We start from the raw sequence: 17,789 nt of genomic DNA on the forward strand, positions 1-17,789 counted from the left end.
TGCAGTAGGTGGAATATGGAAATGGCTTCATTTTATTTAATTTTTATAAAAATAGCCTAATAATATACATCGTAAAAAGACAATAACTCCATTAGCGTTCATCGTAAAGCAATTCTGAAGGTACCGTTCGATTCCGCGGACGATTTTTCATGGGACAGGTGTCCACCTCAAAGTTCATACTAAAAACTAAGCGATAAAATTCATCTTTTCTTCTTTTTCGCAGATGGGACCATACCCCCAAACACCGTTAATTTTGCACGGATCGTTGATTTCAGGCCATAAACAGCTTCCTCATCCTTTTCTACATAGGATGAAATGCCTGCGGGAAATAGAAAAAGGAATAAAAGCGCTTTTTTTCTGTAAATCAAAAAAATTCCCGAACATTCCTGATAGTTATATGCAAATATATACGTTAGTTTTTATCTTAGAGCAATTCTGAGTGTACCCTTTGATTCGTCGGAGTTTTCTATATCGATTAGGTACCTTTTGCAAAGTTCAGAGTAAAAACTAAGCGAGAAATATCACATTTTCCATACATGTCGACACAACACCCATACATATGAATTGCTGTTCCCTTAGTCTAATCTAACTCGATTTCACGAGTTAGGTTAGAGTAAAAAAACAGCAATTCATAAGATTGGATGTTGTTTTATGGGTCAAAAGAAGAAGAGGAAGAAGACTTTGTTCCGCGATGCAGTGGTTACCGTGCATAGCTCCGTTATAAGGCCTCAAGAAAAGGAAGAAGGTCTAGATTTTAGAATTCGGAAATAGGTCATATGGGGTGTCGAGTAAGGGGTTTATGGGGTCAGTAAACTGCGTGGTGATAATTACAGGGGGCGAAGCTCAATAATAAGGGGGGGGGGGTAATGGGAGTAGGTGGAATTCGTTATTAGGTCATATTCGGTTGCGAATAAGGGGTAAATGGGGTCAGTAAATTGCGTGCTGATAATTAAAAGGGGCGGGGGTTTACGGTAATGGGGGGCGGGGCTAATGGGAGTAGGTCAAACTCGAAAATAGGTCATGTGAGGTGTCGAATACTGGGCAAATGGGGTCAGTAAATTGCCTGGTGATAACCAGAAGGGGCGGAGGGCTAGGGTAAAGGGGGGGGCTATTGGGAGAATGTGAAACTCGTAATTAGGTCATGTTCGGTATCGAATAAGGGGTAAATGGGGTCAGTAAATTGCGTGATGATAATTAAAAGGGGCTGAGGTTAACGGTAACTGGGGTGGCTAGTGGGAACAGGTGTAATTCATAGTTACCAAGGCCTGATCATGTGCTAGACTCATGATATGTGTTCACCACGGCCTGATCATGTGCTAGATTCATGATATGTAATCACCACGGCCTGATCATGTGCTAGACTCGTGGTATGAGTTAACCACGGCCTGATCATGTCTGGACTCGTGATATGTTTACACCACCGCCTGATCATGTGCTTGACTCGTGATACGGATACACCATTGCCCAATCATGTGCTAGACTCGGTATGTGTATGAGTTGTGTTGCAATTCATTGCATTGTGTTGGATTTCATTGTTTTGTCCTCCATATGATTAAAAAGACTTCCTTTTCATTGTTATCTGTTCCATTTTATTGTTTTGTGTTGAGTTTCTTCGAACTCTATTCCACTTCATTGTATGGTGTTGCATTCCATTGTTCAAATTGCCCGGAGCGTTGATTTCAGGCTTCCTCATCATTTTCAACATAAGATGAAGTGCCTCTTCGAAGCAAAATACTTAAATGTAAAGAAATGGCATCATTTTATTATTTAATATAAAAATAGCCTAATGAAATCCATGGTAAAATGACAATAACTCCATTTGCGTTCGTCGTAAAGCAGTTCTGAGGGTACCATTCGATTCGGGGGACGTGTCTGCATGGCGTAGGTGCTCTTTTCAAAGTTCAGACCAAATACTTAGCGAGAAAATTCAACTTTTCTTGTTTCCCGCCGAGGGGACCATACCCCTAACACCGTTAATTTTGTCCGGAGCGTTGATTTCAGGCCATGAACGGCTTCCTCATCCTTTTCTACATAAGGTGAAATGCCTCTGCGGAATAAAACTAGTAATAAAAGCGGATTTTTTTCAGTAAATAAAAAAAATCATCGAAGATTCCAAATATATCCGCTAGTTTTTATCTTAGAGCAATTCTGAGTGTACCATTCGATTCGTTGGAGGTTTCTGCATCGATTAGGTACCCTTAGCAAAGTTCAGAGTAAAAACTAAGCGAGAAATATTACTTTTTCCATTCATGTCGACACAACACCCAGCCTTATGAATTGCTGTTCCCTTACCTTAACCTAACTCGATTTCACGCGTTAGGTTAGAGTAAGAAAACAGCAATTCATAAGATTGGGTGTTGTGTGATGGGTCAAAAGAAGAAGGGGAAGAAGACCCTGCTCCGCGATGCAGTGGTTACTGTGCACAGCACCGTTATAAGGCCTCAAGAGGAGGAAGAAGATCTAGATGCTAAAAATCGGAAATAGGTCATATGGGGTGTCGAGTAGGGGGTTAATGGGGTCAGTAAATTGCGTGGTGATAATAATGTGGAAGGGGCTCATTGGAGTAGGTGGAGTTCGTAATTAGATCATGTTCGGTATCGAATAAGGGGTAAATGGGGTCAGTAAATTGCTTGTTGATAATTAAAGGGGGCGGGGGTAATGGTAATTGGGGGGGGCTAATGGGAGTAGGTGAAACTCGAAAATAGGTCATGTGAGGTGTCGATTGCTGGGTAAATGGGGTCAGTAAATTGTGTGGTGATAATAAGAGGTGGCGGGGTTTAGGGTAAGGGAATTGGTAGTTAGGTCATATTCGGTGTCGAATAGGGAGTAAATGGGGTCAGTAAATTGCGTGGTGATAATTAAAGGGGGCGGCGGTGAAAAGTAATGGGGGGAGCTAATGGGAATAGGTGGAATTCGAAAATAGGTCATGTCAGGTGTCGAATAGGGAATAAATCGGGTCAGTAATTCACGTGGTGATAATTAAAGGGGGATGAGGTTGATGGTAATGAGGGGAGCTAATGGGAGAAGGTGGAATAGGGAAATGGCTTCATTTTATTTTTTTTTATAAAATTAGCCTAATAAAATACATCGTAAAATGATAATAACTCCATTACCGTTCTTCGTAAAGCAGCTCTGTAAGTACCATTTGAATCGGTGGACGTTTCTGCATGGGGTAGGTGCCCATTTCAAAGTTCATACTAAAAACTAAGCGATAGAATTTCTCGTTTTTTGCAAAGTGGACCATACCCCCAAACACCGCTAATTTTGCCATGTGCGTTGCTTTCAGGCCATGAACGGCTTCCTCATCCTTTTCTACATAAGATGAAATGCCTCTGGGAAATAGAAAAAGGAATAAAAGCTGTTTTCTTCTGTAAATCAACTACTACTACTACGTACTACTACTACTACTATGCACTACTACAGGTGTTATAAAGTGGAAACAGATGTCATTATGTTCAAAAAGTAATTTATTATGACCTTTACATATCCATGCATTGACCTCAAGTTTATAATATATTCGAGGTCAAGGTTGATGTGTGTAGTTTTCATGTAGGAACAAGCTGGCTAAGTACAGCTTGACCCCTGACCCCCAAGATGAGGTGACGCGCATGAATAGTTATAAGTCTACCCTCGTAAGACAGTACTTTTGAGGATATCAGTGCATTCAGTCAGTCAGTTATTCAGTCAGCCAGTCAGTGACAGTCAGTCCATCCGTTAAGAAAGTCAGTCAGTCTCACACACACACACACACACACACACACACACACACACACACACACACACACACACAGAGAGAGAGAGAGAGAGAGAGAGAGAGAGAGAGAGAGAGAGAGAGAGAGAGAGAGAGAATTATAGAAGCCATGAAGAGTTTTCTGGCAAAGATGTGCTGTGCAAGAAATAGGGAATTGGAAGATTTGTAATGGATACTGCTTGTGTTGTTTTGTTTATTACAGGTTGTGCCGATACGAAGGCTTGATCTTAATCTTGATCTTGATGTCACAGGTGGATCGGGATTTCTCCCCAGCCAGGCCTTTGTACAGCAATAGCAAGACTGCCAGCCCGCCTCGGCCCCTCAGCCCGCCCCAAGGCTCCCTCCATGGCCTCCTGCAGGGCTTGAGGTGGTCAGGCTCCTCACAGTGCTGCCCCACGCAGTGCCAGGGCAGTGCCACACCTGTAAGCTACGGCGCCATGCCCGGTCTGAGGGCACCGCTGGCCTGTGAGTGTTGACCTCGTGTTTGACCTTATTTTGAAGCTACTATTTGACCATCGCAGGAATTATTACACGTTTCATTAGTTTTCATTAATGAATGAGTGCCTGAAGTGTCTGTTTTGGCTCTGGGTGCCGCACATAACCTATTCCCAAAGGTTAAAAAGGAGGTCAATCAGGCATTCACGAGTGTTTTCCTGGTTCAGGGTACAGAGGAAGGGTCAAACTGCATCCAGGCTCACTAATATACCCATGCAAGTGGCCCAGACTCCTAGGAAATCACATCAACACAAACCAAATTACTATAAAATCACACCCAACACACCGAATTGCACCAGAATCATACCCAACACATTGAATTCCTCCAGAATCACACCCAACACACCGAATTACTCTAGAATCACACCCAACACTCACTGAATTGCTCCAGAATGACACCCAACCCACTGAATTACTCCAGAATTACACCCAACACACACTCAAACACACATCATTGCCAGTTAGCTTTGTGGACTGATTCTGGATCTATATTATAATGCGGCGGGCAGCTGTCAGTTGCATGAAACGCATATTTGTGTTGGCTGTTCGGGGGACCGGGGAGCCGAGTGTGCAGGGAAGGAAAGTGAAGGAAGTGTAATTGTTAGTGTTGGTGTGTTGTGGTGACAAGTGAGTGTGTATTGGTTTTCTGAATGAGTCTATTGTACCGCAGTCTGTAGAGGGAGGCTGTTCCAGTGGTGTATGGTGCGTGGAAAGTATGAGTGCTTGTATGCGTCAGTGTTAGTGTGATATGTTTGGTGTCAAGTGAGTTTGTATTGGTTTTCTGAATGAGTCTATTGTACCGCAGTCTGTAGAGGGAGGCTGTTCCAGTGGTGTATGGTGCGTGGAAAGTATGAGTGCTTGTATGCGTCAGTGTTAGTGTAATATGTTTGGTGTTTATGGATGTGTGTACGTTGGCTGTTTGCGCTGTGTAGGCTAGGTACGTGCGTGGGTCAATGTGAGTGTTTGTGATCTCGTACATAAGTCTGTGTGCTTGTGAAGAGGTTTCTTTGGCCGATGACCTAACCTAGCCTATTATCTATATCTATTATCAGGTGTCGATTTGGGAATAAATCGGTTCAGTAATTTGCGTGGTGATAATTAAAGGGGGATGAGGTTGATGGTAATGGGGGGGGGGGGGGTAATGGGAGTAGGTGGAATACGGAAATGGCTTAGTTTTTTTTTTTTAATAGCCTAATAATATATACATCGTAAAATGACAATAACTCCATTAGCGTTCATCGTAAGGCAATTCTGAAAGTACCATTCGATTCGGCGGACGTTTCTGCATGGGGTAGTTGCCCATTTCATAGTTCATACTAAAAACTAAGCGATAAAATTCATCTTTTCTTCTTATTCGCAAAGGGGACCATACCCCCTAACACCGTTAATTTTGCCTGGGGCGTTGATTTCAGGCCATGAACGGCTTCCTCATCCTTTTCTACATAAGATGAAATGCCGCTGGGAAATAGAAAAAGGATTAAAAGCGGTTTTTTATCTGTAAATCAAAAAAATCCCCGAACATTCCTGATAGTTATATGCAAATATATCCGTTAGTTTTTATCTTAGAGCAATTTATAAGATTGGATGTTGTGGGATGGGTCAAAAGAAGAAGAGGAAGAAGACCTTGCTCCGCGAAGCAGTGGTTACTGTGCATAGCTCCGTTATAAGGCCTCAAGAAGAGGAAGAAGGTCTAGATGCTAGAATTCGGAAATAGGTCATATGGGGTGTCGAATAGGGGGTTAATGAGGTCAGTAGATGGCGTGATGATAATTAGAGGGGGCGGGGATTCATGATAAAGTGGGGGGGGCTAATGTGAGTAGGTGGAAATCGTAATTAGGTCATGTTCGGTATCGAATAAGGGGTAAATGGGGTCAGTAAATTGCGTCGTGATAATTAAAGGGGGCGGAGGTTTACGGTAATGGGGGGGGGGGCTAATGGGAGTAGGTGAAACTCGAAAATAGGTCATGTAAGATGTCGAATACTGGTAAAATGGGGTCAGTAAATTGCGTGGTGATAGTCAGAGGGGGCGGGGGTTAGGATAAGGGGGGGGGCTATTGGGAGTAGGTGGAATTCGAAATTAGGTCATGTTCGGTGTCGAATAGGGAGCAAATGGGGTCAGTAAATTACGTGGTGATAATTAAAAGGGGCGGGGATAGGTCATGTCAGGTGCCGAATAGGGAATAAATCGGGTCAGTAATTTGCGTGGTGATAATTAAAGGGGGATGAGGTTGATGGTAATGAGGGGAGCTAATGGGAGAAGGTGGAATACGGAAATGGCTTCATTTTATTTTTTTATATAAAAATAGCCGAATGAGATACATCGTAAAATGACAATAACTCTATTAGCGTTCATCGTAAAGCGCTTCTGAAAGTACCGTTCGATTCGGCGGACGTTTCTGCATGGGGTAGGTGCCCATTTCAAAGTTCATACTAAAAACTAAGCGATAAAATTCATCTTTTCTTGTTTTTCGCAAAGGGGACCATACCCCAAGACACCATTAATTTTGCCTGGGGCGTTGATTTCAGGTCATGAACGGCTTCCTCATCCTTTTCTACATAAGATGAAATGCCTCTGGGAAAACAAAAAAGGAAAAAAAGCGGGTTTTTTCTGTAAATCAAAAAAATCATCGAAGATTCCAAACAGTTATTTGCAAATATATCCGCTAGTTTTTATCTTAGAGCAATTCTGAGTGTACCATTCGATTCGTCGGAGTTTTTTGCATCGATTAGGTACCCTTTGCAAAGGTCAGAGTAAAAACTAATCGAGAAATATCACTTTTTCCATTCATGTCGACACAACACCCAACCTTATGAATTACAGTTCCCTTAACTTAACCTAACTCGATTTCACGCGTTAGGTTAGAGTAAGAAAACAGCAATTCATAAGATTGGGTGTTGTGTGATGGGTCAAAAGAAGAAGAGGAAGAACACCCTGCTCCGCGATGCAGTGGTTACTGTGCACAGCACCGTTATAAGGCCTCAAGAAGAGGAAGAAGATCTACATACTAGAATTCGGAAATAGGTCATATTGGGTGTCGAGTAGGGGATTAATGGTGTCAGTAAATTGCGTGGTGATAATTAGAGGGGGCGGGGGTTAATATTAAGGGGGGGGGGTTAATGGGAGAAGGAGGAATTCGTAATTAGGTCATATTCTGTTGCGAATAAGGGGTAAATGGGGTCAGTAAATTGCGTGCTGATAATTAAAAGGGGCAAGGGTTAACGGTAATGGGGGGGGGGGGCTAATGGGAGTAGGTGAAACTCGAAAATAGGTCATGTGAGGTGTCGAATACTGGGTAAATGGGGTCAGTAAATTGCGTGGTGATAACCAGAGGGGGCGGGGGGTTAGGGTAAAGGGGGGGGCTATTGGGAGTATGTGGAATTCGTAATTAGGTCATGTTCGGTATCGAATAAGGGGTAAATGGGGTCAGTAAATTGCGTGGTGATAATTAAAAGGGGCTGGGGTTAACGGTAATTGGGGGGGCTAGTGGGAGCAGGTGTAATTCGTAGTTACCAAGGCCTGATCATGTGCTAGACTCATGATATGTATTCACCAAGGCCTGATCATGTACTAGACTCGTGAAATGGATTCACCATGGTCCGATCATGTTGTGGACTCGTGATATGTGTTCACAACGGCCTGATCATGTACTGGACTCGTGATGAGATCACCACGGCCTGATTATGTGCTAAACTTGTGATATGTGTTCACCACGGCCTGATCATGTGCTTGCCACGTGATATGTGTTCACCACGGCCAGATCATGTGCTGGATTCGTGATATGTTTTCACCACGGCCTGATCATGTGCTACACTCGTGCTATGAGTTCGCCATGGCCCGATCATGTGCTGGACTCGTGGTATGAGTTCACCACTGCCTGATCATGTGCTGGACTCGTGATATGTGTTCACCACGGCCTGATTATGTATTAGATTCGTGATATGTTATCACCACGGCCTGATCATGTGCTAGACTCGCGGTATGAGTTAACCACGACCTGGTCATGTGCTGGACTCGTGATATGTGCTCACCACTGCTCGATCAGGTGTTAGACTCGTGGTATAAGTTCACCACGGCCAGATCATGTGCTAGACCCGTGTAAGAAGTTCACCATGGCTTGATCATGTGCTGGACTCGTGATATGTATTCACTACCGCCTGATCATGTGCTTGACTCGTGATATGGATTCACCATGGCCCGATCATGTGCTAGACTCGGTATGAGTATGAGTTGTGTTGCAATTCATTGCATTGTGTTGGATTTGATTGAACTCTATTCCACTTCATTGTATGGTGTTGCATTCCATTGTTCAAATTGCCCGGAGCGTTGATTTGAGGCTTCCTCATCGTTTTCGACAGAAGATGAAGTGCCTCTTCGAATCAAAATAGTTAAATGTAAAGAAATGGCATCATTTTATTATCTAATATAAAAATAGACTAATGAAATCCATGGTAAAATGACAATAACTCCATTTGCGTTCGTCGTAAATCAATTCTAAGGCTACCATTCGATTCGGGGGACGTTTTTGCGTGGGGTAGGTGCCCTTTTCAAAGTTCAGACCAAATACTTAGCGAGAAAATTCAACTTTTCTTGTTTCCATACACGTCGACTCAACACCCATACATATGAATTGCTGTTCCATTAGTCTAATCTCACTCGATTTCACGAGTTAGGTTAGAGTAAGAAAACAACAATTCATAAGATTGGGTGTTGTGTGATGGGTCAAAAGAAGAAGAGGAAGAAGACCTTGCTCCGCGATGCAGAGGTTACTGTGCATAGCTCCGTTATAGGGCCTCAGGAAGAGGAAGAAGATCTAGATGCTAGAATTCGGAAATGGGTCATATCAGGTATAGAGTAAGGGGTTAATGGGGTAAGTAAATTGCGTGGTGATAATAAGAGGGGGCGAGGGTTCATGATAATGTGGGGGGGGCTAATAGGAGAAGGTGGAATTCGTAATTAGGTCATGTTCGGTATCGAATAAGGGGTAAATGTGGTCAGTAAATTGCTTGGTGATAATCAGAGAGGGCAAGGCGTTAGGGTAAGGGGGGGAAGCTATTGGTAGTAGATGGAATTCGTAATTAGGTCATGATCGGTGTCTAATAGGGAGCAAATGGGGTCAGTAAATTGCGTGGTGATAATTAAAAGGGGCGGGGGTGAAAAGTAATAGGGGGGGCTAATGGGAATAGGTGGAATTCGAGAATAGGTCATGTCAGGTGTCGAATAGGGAATAAATTGATTCAGTAATTTGCGTGGTGATAATTAAAAGGGGATGAGGTTGATGGTAATGAGGGGAGCTAATGGGAGAAGGTGGAATACGGAAATGGCTTTTTTTTTTTTATATAAATAGCCTAATAAAACACATCGTAAAATGACAATAACTTCATTACCGTTCTTCGTAAAGCAATTCTGAAAGTACCCTTCGATTCAGCGGAAGTTTCTGCATGGGGTAGGTGCCCATTTCAAAGTTCATACTAAAAACTAAGCGATTAAATTCATCTTTTCTTGTTTTTCGCAATGGGGACCATACCCCCAAACACCGCTAATTTTGCCCGGTGCGTTGCTTTCAGGCCATGAACGGCCTCCTCATCCTTTTCTACATAAGATGAAATGCCTCTGGGAAATAGAAAAAGGGATAAAAGCGATTTTTTTCTGTAAATCAACTAATACTACTACGTACTACTACTACTACTACTACTATATACTACTACAGGTGTTATAAAGTGAAAACAGATGTCATTATGTTCAAAAAGTAATTTATTATAACCTTTACATATCCATGCATTGACCTCAAGTTTATAATATATTCGAGGTCAAGGTTGATGTGTGTAGTTTTCATGTAGGGACAAGTTGGCTAAGTACAGCTTGACCCCTGACCCCCAAGATGAGCTGACGCGCAGGAATAGTTATAAGTCTACCCTCGTAAGACAGTATTTTTGAGGATATCAGTGCATTCAGTCAGACAGTTATTCAGTCAGCCAGTCAGTGACAGTCAGTCCATCCGTTAAGAAAGTCAGTCAGTCTCACACACACACACACACACACACACACACACACACACACACACACAGAGAGAGAGAGAGAGAGAGAGAGAGAGAGAGAGAGAGAGAGAATTATAGAACCCATGAAGAGTTTTCTGGCAAAGATGTGTTGTGCAAGAAATAGGGAATTGGAACATTTCTAATGAATACTGCTTGTTGTTTTATTTATTACAGGTTGTGCCGATACGAAGGCATGACTCTCCAACGGGTCACCTGCACAGCAAGAGCAAGAGCAAGACCGACAGCCCGCCTCGGCACCTCAGCCCGCCCCAAAGCTCCCTCCATGGCCTCCTGCAGGGCTTGAGGTGCTCAGGCTCCCCACACTGCTGCCCCACGCAGTGCCAGGGCAGTGCCACACCTGTAATCTGCGGCGCCATGCCCGGTCTGAGGGCGCCGCTGGACTGTGAGTGTTTGACCTTATTTTCAAGCTACTATTTGACCATCGCAGGAATTATTACACGTTTCATTAGTCTTAAGTAATGAATGAGTGACTCAAGTCATTGTTTTGGCACTGGGGTGCCGCACATAACCTATTCCCAAAGCTTAAAAAGGACGTCAATCAGGCCTTCACGAGTGTTTTACAGGTTCAAGGTGCAGAGGAGGGATTAAACTGCATCCAGGCTCACTAATATACCCATGCAAGTGACCCAGACTCCTAGGAAATCACATCAACACAAAACAAATTACTACAGAATCATACCCAACACACCGAATTCATCCAAAATCACACCCAACACACTCAATTGCTCCAGTGCTAACAACTGCAATATAAATGAGTGATTTTTTTTCTTCTATTATTCTCTCTATCTTTTGCCGTTTCTGTGTGTGTGTGTGTGTGTGTGTGTGTGTGTGTGTGTGTGTGTGTGTGTAAGGTTAGATTAGGTTAGGTTAGGTAAGGTTTGGTAAGGTTAGATTAGGTTAGGTAGGGGTACATTAGGTTTGCTAAGGTTTTGCAAGGTCATATTAGGTTAGGTAAGGTTGGATTAGGTTAGATAATGTCAGATTAGGTTAGATAAGGTTAGATAAGGTTTGGTGAGGTTAGATTAGGTTATGCAAGGTTAGATTAGGTTTGATTAGGTTGGGTAAGGTTATATTAGGTTAGGTAAGGTTAGATTAGGTTTGGTTAGGTTAGATTAGGTTAGGTAGGGTTAGAATAGGTTTGGTAAGGTTAGATTAGGTTTGGTAAGGTTAGATAAGGTTTGGTAAGGTTACATTAGGTTAGGTAAAGGTAGATTAGGGTAGATAAGGTTAGATTAGGTTAGGTAAGGTTAGATTAGGTTAGGTAAGGTTAGGTTAGGATAGGTAAGGCTAGATGAGGTTTGCTAAGGTTAGATTAGGTAAGGCAAGGTTAGATTAGGTTTGGTAAGGTTAGATTAGGTTTGGTAAGGTTAGATAAGGTTTGGTAATCCAAATGACCATTCTGCAGGGAGTTGCCGGAGCCAGTGATGCCGTCGGACTTAACAATAATAATAATAATAATAATAATAATAATAATAATAATAATAATGATAATAATAATCAAAATGACCGTTCTGCAGGGAGTTGCCGGAGCCAGTGTTGACGTCGGACATGATGCCACACTTTGAGGACGTAGCGATCATTCCTAACCCCGGGGAGCGCGCCGAGGCCATGCGCCAGCTGATCAACCGCCTGCCAACCGCCAACCGCCTGCTGCTACAATATATGTTCAAGCATATGGGACACATCATTGCAAAGGTAACTAGGGATTTTCTTTATGGTAGTTATTTATTTGCTTTTATATATTTTCTCTCTCTCTCTCTCTCTCTCTCTCTCTCTCTCTCTCTCTCTCTCTCTCTCTCTCTCTCTCTCTCTCTCTCACCACTTCAGTAATCCTCTTCCTCCCTTCGTTTTACCAGTCTCATCACCGTTGTTCATCACCATTTTTCACGACCACCACCATGTCTCTGACCCTTTAACACCATCCTTACCCCCCTCCTCCTCCTCCTCCTCCTCCTCTTCTTCCAAACCACCACCACCATCACCACCAAATCTCAACTCCATCACCCTTTCATCACCACTTTATCACCACTCAACACCAGTCGGTGGCGCCGTTTCAGGAGGTACTTTAGAGAGAAATCGAGTGCGTGCGTGCGAGCGTTCCGTGACCCCGGCCTTGTTCACGGTCCTTGTAAATACCTGTATATAACCTGTTCACCTAAGACAAACAACCCCCGGGGGCTCCCCTGTGGTCGGCCCCTCTCCCCCCGCCGTGGCCATCACCAGGGGCATTGAATTCTTTGTTAGTTTTGTACCCGTATCTCGTGACTTCCAGTGCCCCGCGTGGTGGCTTCGGCGGGGCGGTAACGGGGCTCGGCGAGGCGGGGCGGGGAGGGGTGACCCAAGACCCATATTCGTAACGTCTTGGGAAACGTATAGTGAGCCCCCGAGACACTTAAGAATGCCCACCCTCCCTCCCCCGCCCCCCAGAGCAGCCCCCCGTCGTCAGGAAGGCTGGCAGCGAGCGGAGCGCTTTGTTGAGTTTCGTGGTTACGTCTTAGAAAAGAATCATTTGTTTTGTACATGTTGATGCCGATAACTCTTGATAAGACCCCGCGCTCCAAGTTACTGTAGCGGGAGGGAAGGCAGACTCAAGCCCGAATTTATAAACGTCTCGGTGTCTCAGATCGCTTGCTGGAAAAGACTACAGTAGAAGTTGCTCTGGGATTTTCATGGACTGTTTTGTGACCCCGGTGATAGCTTGACAGGAAAAATTACCCTATATTTAACCATCATTTTCTCAGATTAAAACTAGCTCTAACTCACTCTACCATACACTAAAATGTAAGCCAACAATCCCTCTCTCTAATCCACCCACCCCAGACTCTCTACCCTCCCTCACTTTAGAGCTATCTCACTTTTTCTCAGCCAGTGTCACTCACCCACTGATTTTTTACCTATTTAGCCTATCTTTAACCCTCTTTTCTCACATTATCAACACGAACTCTGCACCTTGAACGGGAAACTCACCCCCCCGTGAAGACCCGGTTAATCTCCTCCTTGGCCTTGAAAAACAGTCGTAATTGAAGCCCGAGACGTTTAGGAATGCGACCCTCAGAGCAGTGTCACCGTGGAGGTAGAATTGGTGGATGTCGCGGTTTAGATTCGCGACAAATTATTTTTATATTATTTGCTATAGGGAAGCTGTTGACGCGTTTTCCTAGTTCGTCACGTGACCTAGGCGCGGGGCGGGTCACGATGACTCAGCCTGTTCGTTGCCTAGGCGACGAGCGTAGTGATGCCAAGGCGTGCATTTTCGTTGCGGGTCGCCCGCTGGGTTTTACCTGCGCTTACGCACTTTCAGGAGTCACCACTCCACTCTGCAGATGCACATTAGTGTGCATTACTGCAGCTAGTTACGCCTCTGTTGATGAGGAAGTCTTGTATTGTCTGTGCAGAGTTTCCGGGCCAGGCTGGTAACGCTGCACCCCCATGGCCACCCACGGGCTGGGCTGCTTGCGGCGCGAGGTTTGCTGTCCTTCCCTGCGTTGTCTAACATGCTGTAGTTCTCTACGCGACATTTGCTGTGCCCTGAACCTGCAAGTTAGCAACATGTTGGGAAGCTTTAACTATACCTGCCTATGGCAGTGTGTTCAGAGCGCTGTCGGAAGTGCCCCGTGTATTCCCGCGCCAGCAGTGTATAGCACCTCTGCCTGGGAGAGGTCGGGTCACCGTGTAGCTCGCCGCCTGCGAGCTCGGCCTTCTCCCCCTGACCGCCGTCTGGTGAGGTCACGGGGCGACGTTCCTCTACTCTCGCCTACCTCTTGGCACCACGCGGTTTTCCTCCTGCTGGAGTGTGGGGATCCTGGGCCTCGCCACTTCGGGATACAGCCCACACCGGGTCTCAGTTTGGGTGTGTCGAGTCCGCGGCGGCCTCTTCCTGAAAGCCGCATCTACCGCCGACATCACGCGCCTGATGAGAGGACCCACGGCAGGAAGGACAAGCTGCAGCCACCTCGAGCAAGGCTGTGCAACGAACCTCTTCTCTTCTCCCTACGCACCAAGTTAAGTAGCTAGTTGTTAGTGTAGCCAGGGCAGGTTAGTCTTGTGCGAGCACGAGTAACGCGAGGCTCAGCTGAGTGTGTATGTGAGATTTGTCTGTGTTTTCTTTGTGTGTAATAAAGTTAGTGCATAGTTGTACACGAGCTTTATTAGTAACCCTTTTGGCTGTGCGTATGTGCTTTCCAGCCCCATAAGGAGAGTAAATAAGAACCCCACGGGAGATTTGAGCAGGTAAGTCGTGTTAGTACACCCTAGTCAGGTGTGTACACCGTTGTGTCTCCTGGCGTGCCGCGGGAATCAACCCTTGTCGGCTAGCTACCGCCTTGTGAGCACACTCCTGTTATTAAATCTTATTTTACCCCGTAACAGTGGAGGTGACATCAGCCCAATTAAGTGAATCCACCAGAGCTGTCATTTTTACGGCCAGGTGTCAGGTCTCAAGTCAGGCTCGCCCACCCCCATCTTTTGGCTGTAAATTTGACAGTTCGTCGGCTTCACCTCAAGGAAGGGGGTTAGCGGGCCCGTCAATCCTACCTCCATGGTGTGAGGTTATCAGCGGCGTCAGCACATCGTTCATTCTTACATTTTCCTGCCGAGATGTTTTAGCGTCAGCAACGGCACATCTATTCTCGGCCAAGACAATAACGATTCCTCATAATAATAAGCTTTTCTATGGTAACTTGTACATAGCGAGACAGCCTCACCCTCCCCTCAGCGTTCAGACCCGGGGCGACACTTCGACAACCCGCCAGTCAACCACCACCCAGCAACCACAGCCACGGAGAGTGTTTGGAGAGTTCTTGGGTGAGTTAGGGGTGCTTTGAAGGGTCAGCGCGCCCCTGGATGAGGTGGTGATGCGCTGAGCGGGGCTGTTTTGCGGGGGCTGGCGGCGGAGGCTGCGACCACAGTACGCCCCGAGCCACGTCACACACACACACACACACACACACACACACACACACACACACACACACACACACACACACAGCCGTAAGTTCATTAATGTACCCTTATCTTGTACAGAGTAAACAACAACAACAACAACCATTTTCAACTTAATTTCTTAGATGTGTAATAATTTTATAAAAAATCTGCACAGTGAATTTGTCCCCGTGTGTGTGTGTGTGTGTGTGTGTGTGTGTGTGTGTGTGTGTGTGTGTGTGTGTGTGTGTGTGTGTGTGTGTGTGTGTGTGTGTGTTCATCTCTCACCCATATCACCACACAAAAGGTATGTCCACGTATCTATATAATCTATGTAAACCCCTTGATATATACATTCACTCAGTCACTATAGGCCATAATGCATATAAACACCCCTATCAGTAACCACCTAAGTACCATCAGCCTGACCGCTTGTTAACTACCCCGCCTTGTTACGTGATGAACAGCATCTTGTCAGCCGTCCCAGCCTCTCGTCACCCTATCCTCGCTGGACTCTGGGTAAAGACGTGACCAACCCCAGCCTCTTGACCAACCCCCAGCCTCCAGCCTCTTGTCACACCTCCAAGCCTTTCCCCGCTGGACATTGCTTCGAGACGTGATGAACAACAACAGCCTCCAGCATTTGCCACACCTCCGAGCCTCTCTCCTCGTCATTTGCCCGGTGGACCCTGGACGAGGAGGACGTGAGGAAGAGGAGGTGAAGATGAAGACGAGGAATAAGTGGTGAGTGTTGGCTTATACTTATAATAGTGTTGGTATCAGTAGAAGTAGTAGTAGTATGTCAGACTTCCTTACGATTTGTTATGTAATATGCTATAATTACTACTACTACTACTACTACTACTGTTTAATGTGTGTTGTGATAATTATAAGTGGTGATTTTGGTGTTGAAAGAGAAGACAGGGAGGTGGGGGAGGGGGGTGTAGATGCTTATTATATTATGGTGGTGGTGGTGGTGATGAACTAGAACATGTGGTGATGAGATTGGTGTGTGGATAGGTAGGTGGTGGTGTTTGGTGTTGACTGGTGATATAACAAGCCAAGTGGTGGAGGTGGTGATGGGTGGCGGTGATGAGATTAGTATTGACGGTGATGAGATTTGAACTAGAACATGTGGTGATGGTGGTGGTGGTGATGGTGGTGGTGATATCTACTATACATATCAGACCCTATGACACGCCGTTTTTCGCAAATATCTTTCACACGAAGACTCGGATCAGCATGGGACTTTGGTACAGGTTGTTTCACACACTCCGCTAATTTTTGACGCTATTGTGCAGTGCCAGATGTGGTTAATTATGGCGTTTACTCCTGACTGTGATGGCAAAATCTGCGTGAGCCACTTACACATTCGAACAGGTGAGGCGTGACGTATTTGTGACGTGTATCCACAACCTACCTCCACCACCCCTGGCTCCCTACTCCCATCCTTCCTTCCCTCCCTTGCTCTCTCCCCCACCTCTCTCTCTCTCTCTCTCTCTCTCTCTCTCTCTCTCTCTCGGTGTACATGCGATGTGAAGCGTTGCACACATATGACTTGTCTACAATGGCGGATAACTCGAAAGTATATGCTAAGTATGGTCTGGTGTTTTATGCACACGACCCTGATTTACTGTTCCAGCGTAACTGGATGTTGCTTAAGTGCTGTATGAGGTTTTTGGGGGCAATTATACAACCATTGAAAGTTATACGAGTATATGAACCTCCTTCCCACAGGTTACGTTCAGCGTATGACGGAATGAAGCACGTAGCTGACGCTTGATCATTTATAGGAAATCGCGTAGTAGACGGAAAGGAATAAGGGTGGTATTGAAGAGGGAATTCATTGCAGAGTAAAAACGTGAAACGAAATAGGAGAAATATATGGATAATTTATTCTGATGTTAGGAAAAGACTGCCATACGATATGTGTCCATGTAGATATGTTAAAAAGTCTTAGCAAACAAAAATAGATAGCGAGTATATGACGGCTGGATTAATAATTTACGACTAGGAGAGAGAGAGAGAGAGAGAGAGAGAGAGAGAGAGAGAGAGAGAGAGAGAGAGAGAGAGAGAGAGAGAGAGAGAGAGAGAGAGAGAGAGATTAGCTAAAATACACACACACAAACAACCCCGCACGCACGCATGTACCTCCTCCTCCTCCTCCTCCTCCTCCTTCTCTTCCTTCTCCTCCTCCTCCTCCTCCTCCTCCTCCTCCTCCTCCTCCTCCTACTCCTCCTCCTCCTCCTCCTCCTCCTCCTCCTCCTCCTCCTCCTCCTCCTCCTCCTCCTCCTCCTCCTCCTCCTCTTCCTCCTCCTCCTCCTCTTACTCCTCCTCCTCCTCCTCCTCCTTTTCCTCTTATTCCTCCTCCTCCTCCTCCTCCTCCTTCTCCTCTTCTTCCTCCTCCTCCTCCTCCTCCTCCTCCTCCTCCTCCTCCTCCTCCTCCTCCTCCTCCTCCTCCTCCTCCTCCTCCTCCTCCTCCTCCTCCTCCTACTGTATATAGCTCCGTTATAAGGCCTCAAGAAGAGGAAGAAGATCTAGATACTACAATTCGGAAAAAGGTCAT

At 45.3% G+C, this 17,789-nt stretch overlaps 1 long non-coding RNA gene across 4 annotated transcripts in view; it reads left to right on the forward strand.

Annotated features, from left to right (window-relative positions):
• LOC126995063 (uncharacterized) overlaps positions 1 to 17,789 on the forward strand; it is a 90,221-nt gene that overhangs the window by 24,526 nt on the left and 47,906 nt on the right. For 3 of the 4 annotated variants that reach the window (XR_007749887.1, XR_007749889.1, XR_007749888.1), the window contains exon 2: positions 10,457 to 10,685. This is a non-coding gene — a long non-coding RNA (uncharacterized LOC126995063). Of the gene's footprint in view, positions 1 to 3,813; positions 3,954 to 10,456; positions 10,686 to 17,789 lie in introns of those variants that run through there. The other variant, XR_007749890.1, reaches the window with a different exon arrangement.

Source organism: Eriocheir sinensis, unplaced genomic scaffold (assembly GCF_024679095.1).
Source record: "Eriocheir sinensis breed Jianghai 21 unplaced genomic scaffold, ASM2467909v1 Scaffold973, whole genome shotgun sequence".
NCBI lineage: Eukaryota > Metazoa > Arthropoda > Malacostraca > Decapoda > Varunidae > Eriocheir > Eriocheir sinensis.